The following is a 13,524-nucleotide window of genomic DNA, read 5'->3' as shown; positions in this document are numbered from 1 at the left end:
CGTATTAACTGTATTTTTATACATACTAAGTGTAATCTGTAACTCACATTGTGTGTACACATTGTGTACCCTTTACAAGCTCACCACCTCTTGAGACTTAGCCTAGACCTCTCGTCACTGATACGCTGAACGTGTTGGGCTGCAGCCCCCAAAGTTGTCCCTGTCACAATATAGGTTGGCCTTCTATACATCTGTCCACAAGGCCAGAGTATAGAAAATCAGTCCTAACAAATTGGTGTACAGCGGTGGGATGACCCTCTCCACCTAACATCTGGGTGTTTTGTGAAAAGAATCTGTAATGGGTACCTCAGTGTAGTGTACCGGTGGTGTGTACAGATAATACTTACACAGTACTGTAAGTAAGGCCTAGGGATCGTTATGGTAGATAGTGCGCTAATTCGTACCACCACAAAAGTACAATCACTAGTAATATAGTGATGATCTGAAATGCTGCATGACGTCATACGTACTACTCGCGCCTAACGTCACAACGTCAGACGCTGCCATTTACATTATAGAAGCATCCAGCTGCTCGCTTTGATTGCGTCCTGCCTCATGCTATGCAGCGCTGGGGATTTAGCCCCTTAATTTGTCACACAGGATTACCTACTTGAAACGGGTATGTTTTGTAATTGATTTCCCATGCATCCATGTACTTTACCACTACCATCGGCTCGAAACTTCTTTAATTACAATAATGAACAGCATCAAATTTGTTGTTTTCCATTTCAGTTCTCCTCTGACTGAATTCCAGCTAGTATTTTTTACAAGTGTCACCCAGATTTTATGGTAAGCTGATACCCATTACACTTACTATTTTTTCAGGATTTTCTATTTAGCTCATTTCACCTTGAAACGTTTCCTTTTTGATCTTTCCATTTGGGTTGACACCTATTTCTAGCCATCTTATCTTATACCTAGTATCGCTGGTATATTTAAACTTTTTCTTTCAACTTTTGGGCACTTCATTTATTGAATCATTATACTTATCCTTCAGACCACACTGCCCAGTGGTGGTTTCTCTCTCATTTTTGCATCACCTTTTCAGGGTATACTGCCTGTCCCTGGTAGCACAATACCTAAACACTCATAATTTCGGGTGGCCCATGAGATGCTCCCATTCGTGCATGTTTTACCATAGTATAGGCCCAAGACAGTGCTAGTGTATGTTTTACCATAGTATATGCCAATGAAATGCTCAACTGACTTCTTTTTTCGCCACAATTTTTCCACAATTTTATTTATTCGATATCTTGAAAACAACTTCATTTGTTTGACATCATTCAACGTTCAACTGAATCATGGTATGGGTACTCACCTGATTTTATTTTGAAATATTATGCGATAATGATGTAATATAACATTGTACGCTTTTGCTCAATCTTTGAAATCACCATATGTATATGCAATCTGTGGATGCTTGCAACTTAACTATGCACCATGTAAATATTCAGTTTTTTTCATTTTTTGGGGTCTTCTCAACCTCTTTTCTTATTTTGTTCCTGGTTTCTACTTGATACTGTCACACTAACAGCCTTGACAATGACCCAGAGGTGTCTAAACACGTGTCGGCTGATTTCACCTACCAGCAAATTAAATCTCAAGAATTGTCATAAATCATAAGACTTACTGTGAATTCATACTGCAATAACTTGGACAATCTGAATACAGGAGATTTGCGCATTGAGTGTACCTTCATTCCATTGTCTATTGTAATACTTACACAGTACACTGTGATTTTTGATTGCCTAGTAGTTAACAGTCATCTACCGAGATAGATAACTTGGAGATTCACTACATTAAGTTCTTCTAAAGTGGATCACTTGAAAAAATTGTGTAGTGATAGGGGCTTAACAGTCTTTGGCACTAAAGCTGAATTGATAGTTAACAGTCGATTTTGAGAAGAGCAAATGTGCACTTCCCTTGTCTGATGGTACTGGTAGTGGGGTTGGGGATGGACCCAGCAGCAGTAGTGGAGTTGCTGCCACTGCAGTTTCTAATGGTGAGGAAGAGGATGAGGAAAGTTGAAGCTTCTGGACATTTGTCTGTAACCACCTCTGATGCTGAGGCATTGTTTGACCTGAAAAAGGGTTAGCTGAGGCTCAAGGAGAAATGGCTTGAGTTCAATATGGCTTGGTTAGAATTTGAGAGAGCTGAGAGGCAGAACCGAGATCAACAGATGGAGCTTTCCAAGATTCAGGCTTCACAAGGTTCTTGGTCCTCTTCACATCCTAGATTCCCAAACGATCGTCTTAGTATGTATGAAGATAAGAATGACATTGATTGACTTGTAACTTTTGAGTGTGCATGTGAAGTACAAGGAGTGGGTGATGCTGATAGAATTGCATGGTTGCTCAGCAGACTGCCCCATTCTGGCTGCAGTGCCATTATGGAAATGTCCAAAGCTGACGGGCAAGATTTTGTAAAACGTAAGCAAACTCTCATCTTAAAGTTTGGGGAGACTCCTGCCCAATACTTGAGGTGATTTAGAGAGTACAAAAAGAAAGAATGTATGACCTATGTGAATTTGTGTTGCAGATTATTTGAAAAACTTGTGTGGCTGGGTAGATGGTTATCTGTTAACCACCTTTGAGGGCATGATTCATTTGGACATGCTTGAGCATATTTATGCCTCTTGTTCCCCAGAGCTTAAGCAGCATTTGGCTAACTTAAAGGAGTTAAATCCAAAGTGACTAGCCTTTGCTGCTGACTTATGGGTCTCGCATAGAGTGTCCCATAAGGACAAGTCTGGTAAGCAGGAGGAGGGAAAGTAGCAGAAGGAGGAAGACGGTGGGGGTACTGATAAAACTATGTCCAAGAAGGCCCACAAAAGGTTTAATAAGGGGAAATCACAAGAGTCCGGTCAGGGTAGTGGGACTAATCCTCCCAAGCATGAGTGGTTTCTCTAAGCCTCTCTGTGTCAAGATCCAGTGGGACTTGTTACACTAGTGGAGTCAGTGACCACAAGAAGGGGGACCCCAAGTGTAAGGGTAAGACCTTAGGGTTCTACTTTGCAAATCTGGCCTTCTCTCATTCTGAGAAAGACATGTTTGCAGGGGTGTCCTTCCCTTTAGATTGCTTCCCCACAGGTCAAGAGTCTGAAGGTAGACTCGATTCATTAGAAAATAGTAGTGCTGTAGCTTCTGCTCCTATCCCAGACCTGCCCCTTAGTCATGTTTTCTATGAGGATAGTGTTGAGGTAGAAGGTGTAAGTACCTCTACTGTTGACAACACTGGGCCCAGTCTTACTGAAGTAGCTCCCTTAATGCCAAACCCACAAGGCCTTGTCAGAAGCCCTGTGGGGGATACTCAGTTAACTGATAGGCCCTCTCTCAATGTTCCAGTAGCACCTGTCAGTAGAGACGGGAGTAGTGAACTGGTCAGGGCATCTGTCAATGTTAGGAGAGCTGTTCCTGGAAGAGTTCTGGGTGAGATTAGTCTTCAAGACTTGGGTCCTGATGGACACTCACCAGACCCTTCAAGGACTTGGTCTCAGGATCATGCTGCCTTAGCCAAGCCTAAGGGGAAAGCCTAGGCCTAAGGGGAAACCATGGCTGAAGGAGTCAGAAGAAAAGGCACAGGGAAAGAGAATATTCCCTCTGCCCTACCTACAACATGTGTTGGGGTATTTGGTAGAGTCCCTCTTCCTGGTTTGGAAGGACTCCCCGAAAATCTTGGATCCTGTATGGCTCCTGAGCTACCTAGCATGCTTGTAGAAGAGACTGCTAGGGGAGAGATTAGTATGGGCCAACAAAGAATGAAACCATCTTACCTAGGTCTGTGGCGAAAGGCCTGCTTCCAGTGCGAGGGTCCCCCCACCCCCCCAGTGAAGCTAAAGATACAACAGGAAGGTGAGTTACTAGAAATTAAGCCCACCAGAGAAACCTTGAGAGGTTGGAGATTTCTCAGGAGGTGAGGCCCTTCCTTCTACAGTTGGGCTGTGGCATTCCCCTAGTGGTTTATCCTAGTGTCAGGACATCACTAGAGTGGTCTAACACACTGTCTTGCTGGCCCAAGATGGGGGTCCCAGAAGTAACCCACTGCAGGAGTCTCACTCTTGTCACCAGGTTGTCAGAAGAGAGACAACTATTCACATACCCCAGGGTTCACTTTTAGAAGTGAACTCATTTGTACCAGAGGCCAGAGGCAAGGCACACTTTGTTTAGCCCTTTGACCCTGGAGACCTCAGGCAGTAAGTGGCAGTTGGTGGTTGCTGGTTACACCACCATATTCCTTTAATGCTTACCCACAAAGAATGACTGCCAAGTCCATCATTGATGCCCTACCGAATCACAGTACCAGAGGTAGCTCCACTGCTGTAATTAGTAGTGGTCAGACCTAGTGGAGGCAGAGTGAAGTGACCTGTCAAATGTCACTTAGCTGACATCCACAGGAAGATGGTCTGAGCGAGAGAACTGCCAGATCTCTCTTAAGTTTGATTGCAGCCCTCAGTGAGCCCCAGAGAAAGAGGTGGGAGCTTCTCCTGCTAAACGTACTTAGTACATCCCTGAACACCTGTGAATGGTTTGGGCCTTGCCATGTTTCACAGCTTAGCAAGATAAACTATTCAGAAGGCCTTGGTGTACCTGTCCAGGTTGCCATAACGTTTCCTATGGATAGTATGGAGGTTCCTATCTTGATAGATTTGGTGCCCTGCTTATGGAGACATAGAGGGATCCAGATTAATCTGTGTGTTTCCCTGCCCTGTGCCAGAGCAGCCCTTCTCATGGCTTCAGTGAGGATGACCTAGTGTCTCCTCACGTGACCCCACATCAGCAATGTGAGCTGGAGAATCTGCAGAGGCAATCTCCCTTCTTGTTGTCACTGAAGCCCTTTATAACAGATTGGTGTAAACGAGACTGTATTCTGGGAGTTGGTGAACCAACCAAGTTTTGGTGTTGTGGTGGTTCAGTACAGAAGAGAATTTCTGACAGTTGGTGTGAGATCCACCCTGTGTTGGAATAAGGAGTGTTAGAGCACTCTGTCAGTAGTTCTGAGGATCTGGAGAAACATACAGGTAAAGCCAGTTTGGAATTCTGTATGGACACTAGCGCTCTGTATTCTGTCCCCAAGACAGATATACACTCCTCACAAAGACGTATCAATTTGGTGGATCAGCTCTGTACTCAAAAGTACAGTTGCCTTTATGATCTCTCTATAGGGTATTGCAACATATCCCTTGCAGTATATGCTGAGGAGGCGACGGTAGTTTCATCCTTTTCAGATCCTTACTTAAATGTATGGGCTATTGGTGGCTGCAATTAACACCTGTCAAATGAGATTAGCCCCTATTCTGATTGGGGAAAATGGATCTCAGCAATACGTGTCTGGATGGCATGTCAGATTCAACCCCGACTTGGAAGGAACTGGGTATAACCCAAGAGACTAGGTGTCAGGACCTTCATCAGGCCAACTTGTTCAGGGAGACAACCAAGTGTCAAACTGAACAGGAGCCATTGGCATTCCATGAGCATAAAGTTGGTGTATGTGGGGACAAGATTCAACCTCTTAGTGAAGGACTCTTCTGGACCTCACTGGGAAACACAGGAATAAGGTGGCAGGCTATATCAATATAGCAGTCCCACAGACTGCCATCACTACTCAAGGGGATCTAAAGAATTCTTATGGACCCTTGTGTGTGAGAAGGCCTTCACTGGCCTGAAAGAAACCTTAGGTCAGGCCACTGGTTTAAGGCCACCTGATTGGAAGAGACCTTTCTTAGTGCAGAGAGATGTCTATGCCACTGGGATAGTTGGGAAGCTGTCACAGCTTGATGACAAAGGTGAGGAACAGCCTATATGTCACATCAGCTAACAATTTTGGTGTGGAGAACTCAGGTGGAGAAAATATGTTTTTACATCATATGGTGTTTTAGGAAGTTGAGGTCCTACCTCTGGGGGACTCACTTCACTGTGTATGCTCACCCTAAAGAATCCAAAGCTGTGTATTGCTACACAGCAAGCCCAGATGCACTCATTTAGGGAAAAGCTTTGAAAACATCCCTCAGCAAGGGATACACGGCAGATCAACTGAAACAAATCCTGGAAGAAATTAATCAGAAATTGGAAAATTTCAAACAAGAACTAGAAATAAAGAACATTAGGAAGTTTAGACGCAACACCCAGGACTATAAGCTTAATATTGTGTATAGTTGGCAGTCATACTACGGGCACCTCTCCAATAAACCCAATTTTAACAACCAACGTAAACCAGATCAACATTCGGCAGAAAAGCGCCGAACTTGAAATTCTTCCAGGGCAGAGCGGCGAGACTATCCCTGGGCCTACTACAGAAGAACCAGCAGCTAACGCTACTCCTTTTTTAGAAAAAGACCAATCAGAAGAGGACAGACGAAAAAACCCACAACGGAAAAAAACGACGAAGAGACATTGATTGTCAATATCTCAGCATACCAGCTATCCAAGATGGAACTGAAAGTCCTCAAGAAAGGGTTATCCTTTGTTCCCAATAACAATAGTACTTTGCTTCGTGAGAAAATAGACTTTTTCAAACTAATGAGAAAGTTAAAGCTTAAAGTCTTCTTTGACTCACAAGATGAGGATACAATGACTACAGAATCACATAAATATCTTGAATTGAAACCTAAGAGTCACTTCAACCCCCCAGTCCAGAATCATATCCTCTCTACTTTTGAGAAAACTGTATTACAGGATTTGAAGAAGATTCAGTTTAAAAATAATACAAAAGGCAATTTCTCTTTGAGAGAACGGCAGACACTTAAACATCTCCTGGATAATCAAACCATCATTTTTAAACCAGCAGATAAGGGTGGAGCATTAGTGCTTATGAATAAACAGGATTACATCGATGAAATCGAGCGCCAGCTTGATGACCATGACACATATATGGAAGTACCCATTAACCCTACTGAAGCAGTAAGATCCCTCATCAAGAAGATTTTGGATGAGGCAGAAGCCAATGATGTCATCTCAGAAAAGACACGCCTGTTTTTGGAAAACAAACATCCCATCATGCCAGTTATTTACATACTTCCCAAGATACACAAAAGATTGATTAATCCACCTGGACGTCCTATTATAGAAGCCACTGCGAGTCTCCTTGAACCGTTGGCTCAATACTTGGACAAAATCCTGCAACCTCTCATACAGGAATCGAAGACTTATGTTAAGGACACTATGCATTTTTTGCACAAACTTAAAAATGTGCAATTCGTCAGTGGAAGGGATGTGATGTTCACCATGGACGTTACATCTCTCTATACTAACATCACACACGAAGCTGGTCTTGAAGTAACAGAATGGTGCCTACTCCAATCAGAGCAATGTCAAGGTGACAGACTGTTTGTACTAACTTTACTTAAATTAGTACTTACGAATAATTTTTTCAAATTCCAAGATCGTTTCTTCCTTCAGATTTCTGGAACTAGCATGGGGGCAGCATTGGCACCTTGCTACGCTAACACCTACATGTATTACCTGGAACACGAAAACATTCTCAGTTCACCTAGATGGAGGAGGCATTTACCACTATATTTAAGATACATTGACGATATCTTTGGAATCTGGTCTGGTCCGGAAGAAGAACTGCAAAACTTTTACGAAATGATGAACTCAATTCATCCTCGAATTAAGTTCACTACAGCAACAAGCGACACTACCATCCACTTTTTGGATGTGGAGGTATATGCCAGTAATAACTCTCTCGAGACAAGAATCTACACTGAGAAGACCGATAGAAACAGCCTGCTGCTTGCTACAAGCTTTCATCCGAAAAGAACTGTCGATAGTGTCCCGTTTAGTCAATTTCTGCGTTACAGAAGGATTATCTCTGAGACCAATGAGAGTGAACGTCAATCACGACAATTGGAAACCAAATTCTCATCTAGAGGGTATAACCAGTCAAAAATCACAGAAGTCGCAGACAAATTGAGGAGCACTGCAAGAGAGACACTATTGACTCCTAAACCCCCCAAGCCGGGAGAAGCACTTGTCTACGTCACTACCTATTCTGTGCAGAGTATGAAGATCAAAAGGGTCATTAAAAAGAACTGGAGCATGTTTAGAATGGACCCACAGTTACAACAACTGTTTCATGAACCTCCTACTTTTGCTTACAGGAACAGTAGGTCCTTGCGTAAGAGCCTTGGCAAAGCTGAAATTCCATCTCCCAGTCTACAGAAAACATTTAAGGGGACTATTCCATGTCACAATTGCCAGCACTGCGGCAACATCATTAAAGGCAACAGCATATCACACCCCCACTCTGGCAAACCTATTTTTCTCAAGCATTCTTGCAGATGTGATGCCCAAAATGTTATTTATGCATTAAAATGTCATTGTGGGTTATACTACGTAGGCATGATGACCGGAAAAGTCAAAGTTAGATGGTCTGAGCACAAATCTAATATCCGCACTAAGAGTCCCAAGTCACCAGTATCACTACACTTTTCTGAAGCACGTCACACCATTGTTCAATTGAAATGTGTTATCTTGGAACAAATCACAGCAGGAAGCAGGGGTGGAGATGTGCAGCGTAAACTATTGCAACGTGAGATTTTATGGATTGAACTGTTGAACTCTCTAAGCCCACGTGGCATGAATACGGAATTCAACCTTATGTGCTTTGTATAAACCTGTTGTCTCTTTGAAAACTAGTATGCTCTGCTTGTATTAATATGTCACTCCAATTAGCACCATTCACACACTCTGCGATCATTATTGTTTGTGTGTTTTAAATTTGACAACATGTACCATCCAGTACGGTACTTATCGCATGATGTATTTTCATTTGTTACCCCATTGCTTTGTTGAGCTCCTCCTCACCTCTCATCGAGGTAGACTGTTGACCTTTTACCTCCCCGATGTTCTCAGTTCTCCTCCGACTTGTGATGTCTCCTTGTCAGCTATTCTTCAAGTTCTGACATGAATCAGACTCTCCTTTCTGCCTTGTTGTTGGCTGCTTGCCCGCGCCCAGGGCTTTGAGTTCTCCCTACGTTTCCATACATCTCGTGGCCTCCTTGAATTGCCCATGGAGTTTAGACTCCTCCATTGTTGTCGATTGCTGTCTCCGTTCCTTTTTGGGTTTTTTAATCCTTTTCTCTTACCTTTATGGATGCTGGTTAGCTTCTGCTGACCGATCGCCATGATTAATCACTTGCCGCGCCGTGGGGGCACCCCGTAGTTCCTTTGAACTACGGTTGTTGCCCCCACGCGCGCGTTATTTTAACCCCTTGACTAGGTCTTATGTTGGACACGTAACTGCCCTTCTCTTAATGACCATTTGTCATTTAACAGCTGTTATGTGCAGCCCTTTCTCCGGACTGCTCGAGACTGCCCCGTCTCTTTCAGTGTGTCACTCTTGTTTACTGTTACATTACCTTGGCAACGATGCACTCGTTGGTGCCCACACCAAGATGGACGTCGCTTTTGGTGCTCTCACGCGCATGCGCGGGGTTACCAAGACGACGCTGTAGTTTTGGGAAGCTCAGTTACTTCGCTCGCACTGCAGCGGCGAGATGTTCATTGCGTGTTCGCATTGGAAGGTATGCATTTTTTGTTTCCCTGAAACCAGTTACACGTTGCAATAACCTGGTCCGCGTACCTCGCTTGGTTGAGACTTTAGTATTATATTATTGTACTCGCTTTTATTATATACCTTGGACTTCACTGTACAGCTAAACCTTACCGGTATGTGTTGCTGCACTTGTGCAGTGTTCTAAAGCCTCCAATTCCCCTTGTTCATGCGGTTTACTTGCATTTGTTCGCACGGGCTAATGCCTAACGATTTGTCGTAGTCTGTCATTGTTTACTGTCTGTATTTATATTCTAAATCTCTCTTTCTCTTCACTATGGACTGATTGCCCGTTATTGGTGGGCTTAATAGCTTAACTTTTGTCCTTACCTCCATAGATACCCCAACATACTGTGGTTTTTTGCTATCCGTTGTTTCTTGTCTGGATTACCTGTCTGTTTCCTGGCACTTATATCAGCAAGGTTAGTGACTCTGACTCGTCTCACTATGTTAATTGACTTCATGTAAATCAGAGAGTTTTTATTGAAATATCTTTTTTCTTTCCTACCCCACAGAGACTGTGTTAGAATCTAATGTTTATGAAAATAAAATGAAGTCTATCCCCTGAAGATGGTTCCATGAACCGAAACGCGTCGGTCTTATTCGGGTCACACCTGAATATGAGACTTCATTTATGAACTGTTGAATGATCAAATCCATACATCTAGAGTTTGTTTGCACTGTAACTATTATACAGCTTTACAATTGTGTTACTCCTTACAAGCGGTTTTTTGTAAACGCTTGTTGCTCTCACCTTTGTTATATTGAATACCTACAAGTGTCCTTTCCATGTGCAAATAGGGAACACTGATTGTACTACTGTTTGCTTACTAATGTACGACTTGTTGGACTCGGAAGATTAAAATCCATAAGTCAGCTCTAGTGTTTTCGTTCTGATTGTTCTATCGGTTTGACCTCTATGACTGTATATTTTATCCTGAATAATACTGCCAAATGCTCTAAATGACCCTTTCTGTTGCAAATAAGAGAAGTTCACACGTTGTTAACACATCGTAAAATGTACGCCTCTTTTGGCACCAAATGTTTAATGAATTTAAATAGAAATAGAGGGATATCTTTTTCCCTATTTGAGTGCATCTGGGCTTGCTGTGTAGCAATACACAGCTTTGGATTCTTTTGCTTTCTTCTGTCCCAAGTGGCCTTGTGACGACAGCCCGATTGCACCATAAGACTGATTGTAATACTGAACACTACCCTTTGTTGATACATTTTTTATTTATAAATCCTACTACTTTCAGACTTTTTACTTAACCTGTCTGTGCACCCCTATACTCTTCTTTTATGCTCACCCTAAACCTTTGAAGTGGTTGCTGGATATTAAGGGAGCGAATCCAAAGTGGTTCAGGTGATTCATGAGTCTACAGGCCTTGAACTTCACTATTGTGCTTAGGCCAGATCACAAATTTAGCAATGCTGATGGACTATCCAACTGGGATAACCTGCTGGAACAGAGTACCCATCGAGGGGTGGATTAGTTCCCTATAACCCTAGTCTGGGGCAGGGTAGGAGCTAGTGTAAGGAAAGAATTATCTTTGCTGTACCTTTCCTTCCATTTTAATGGACCCCCAAACCTTTTGCTTTTATTTCTGATCCTGACCTGTACTTTTTACAGTGCAGTGAAACCTTAAGCTATCTTTTGCTAATATGTTATGGGGAAACTGACATGCCCTTCAGGCTGTCAGTACTGGGAAACATTGTTTACCTTAGTCTAGTTACATTGCTACTACTTTTTGTAACTTGTTATCACTTGTGGTAACTTGTATCATTGTACAATGTATCTTACAATGCAGTACAATGGGGTACACTTTTGTTTTTGCCCTAGACTAACACTCAAAAAGGATTTTGGTTACTCTAGGTGTGCTAAATGGACAAGCTGGTGGCAGCAGTGAGTTTTTACCATTTGTTGGTGCTTTTTGTTTTAGCCTTACCGCATACACTGCGTTTGGCTTCTAACTGGCCGCACATGGCCATGCCACAAGGCTTTTCACTTCTCCTTTGGCCATTTTAGCCTTCTTCCTGGCCTGTGAGGCCAGGTAAATACTTATATGTAGTTCCAGTGCCCAGCAAAGGAGAAGCTGTTGGCAGGCTACTGGAGCACTGTGTGTGTTTGCTGGCAGGATGTGGCCTGATGACTACCTGTTGGTAGTCGTTTTTCATAGTGATATTTTGCCATAAATAACTGTATTTGTAATTTGTGACTCCCATTATGTGTACTCATTGTGGACCCTTAACAAGCTCACCACCCCTTGAGACTTAGCCTAGACCTCTCGTCACTGCTACCTTGAACTTGTTTGTCTACAGCTCAAAGAGTTGTCCTTGTAACAATATAGGTCGGCCTTCTATACATCTGTCCAAAACCCACAAAGGTACAAGAAGTGTCCTGAGCCTTATTTAGGAAATATACACATTGTGGCCAAAGTAAATGCTAGATGCGAATACTCTTCACAGTGAAGTGTGTGTCTGTCTCCAAACCTGGTGGGTACAGATAAACTATCTGCCACTTGAAAGGACACCTGTGCGTAATACTTAATTCGCCCAGCACAACCCACCGACAGAGCACAGCTCATGCAAAGGAGCAGCACAAGGCTTTAATAGTTGGCACAGTTTGGCGGTCCATAAAAAAGAAATGGTTTAACCCTGCGTTGTCTGAGTTGCTGGAGCAAAGGTTCACTGCAGAGGGTGGTGGAGGTCAGGAGGAGAGGACACAAAAGGAAATGAATACTGTAAAGACCGGTAGGGGGTGTCTGTACTTCTGCTCTCTATATGGTAGAGGAGAGGCACAGAAGACCCCAGCCAAGATTCTCTATTACGGTAGCAATGGACGAGCAATCAAGGCCTAGCTTCTCAGGAGGTGATGCAGGCTGGTTCTTAAGTACAGTGTAGTCCCCAAGCCCCCACAAAGGAATGTCCACACACTGTATTGGTTAGAACACAGTCTTTATATAATCAATATTCAAGGTTATGTACACTTATCATAATAACTCACTTTGTACTTAGGAAAATCAACAATGGCAAATATATACAGTTCTAAAGTGGTACCACCCTTTGTATTAGATCTCATGAAAAGTGCATCAACAATACTGTAATCATGTCACACAGATCAATAGAGTGAAACCAGAAATAGAGAGAAGAGAGAAAATAAGGTGGTTGAACAATAGGCAGAATACTGGCCCCTACCACTAGACACAGTTCTGGGCAACCTGTAAAATAAAGATATTGCACAAGCCCAGTCCATATATTGTTCTGCAAGTCTTATTCCCTCCTCTAATGTTTTTACCCCCCCAATGTACCTGGTGGAGTCGAGTCCTTCGAAGAGGCGTCGACAGAGCCTTCTTGAGCGACCCCCTTTCAAGCGGGAGTCACGGATCGTCGAGAGGCGTCGAGAAACGTCGAGGAACTCGGGGTTCGGCGACGGGGAATCGACGGCCCTTCTTGAATGCCTTCCCTTTCAAGCGGGAGACACGGGGCGTCGAACGTCCGTCGACAAACAGGGTAGAACGCGTCGATGAGGCGGCAGCTTCGTCCGAGCGGTGCTCGTCGGCGTCGGAGCGTCGGCGTCCTGCAAGGCAGAGGCGTGCGGGGCACCTCGGTGACAATAGTTCTGGACCGCAAAGATTGTGGAGACGGAGGCCCAGCAAGGGCGTCGAGTCGTTCGAGTCTTTGTGGTCTTCGGGTGGCGGGAAACCCACCGGCAGGTTTCTCCTCGGCGCGTTGGTCGTCCTCGACTTTCTCCGGCAGGATAAAGCGGTCGACGGTGCGGACGAGGGAGTCCTTCGATTCAAATGTTCTTAGGCAAGGAGCGGACGGCTCCGGTCGTCGGCGGCACGGCGTCAAGTGGTTCCCACGGCTGGGCAACACAACTTCGACGGGCCTCCAGCGGTTACACAAACCTGCGAACCCTGGTCGACGGCAATGGACTTCGACGGCGTCGATGTCCGGGTGCTTCACTTC

General features: G+C 43.9%; 1 protein-coding gene and 1 long non-coding RNA gene across 6 annotated transcripts in view; both read left to right on the top strand.

Annotated features, from left to right (window-relative positions):
- The window catches only part of IFT22 (intraflagellar transport 22), a 372,117-nt gene that overhangs the window by 355,679 nt on the left and 2,914 nt on the right, over nt 1-13,524 (top strand). The gene's annotated exons all lie outside the window — the stretch shown is intronic.
- Nucleotides 8,521-10,434, top strand: LOC138488199 (uncharacterized). Its single transcript, XR_011274604.1, has 2 exons — nt 8,521-9,974; nt 10,068-10,434. It is a non-coding gene; the product is annotated as an uncharacterized lncRNA (long non-coding RNA).

This window comes from Ambystoma mexicanum, chromosome 9 (assembly GCF_040938575.1).
Source record: "Ambystoma mexicanum isolate Mex_15411 chromosome 9, UKY_AmexF1_1, whole genome shotgun sequence".
In the NCBI taxonomy this organism is placed as follows: Eukaryota; Metazoa; Chordata; class Amphibia; order Caudata; family Ambystomatidae; genus Ambystoma; species Ambystoma mexicanum.
The sequence above is the reverse complement of the archived record's forward strand: the minus strand, read 5'-3'. Positions and strand labels throughout refer to the sequence as shown.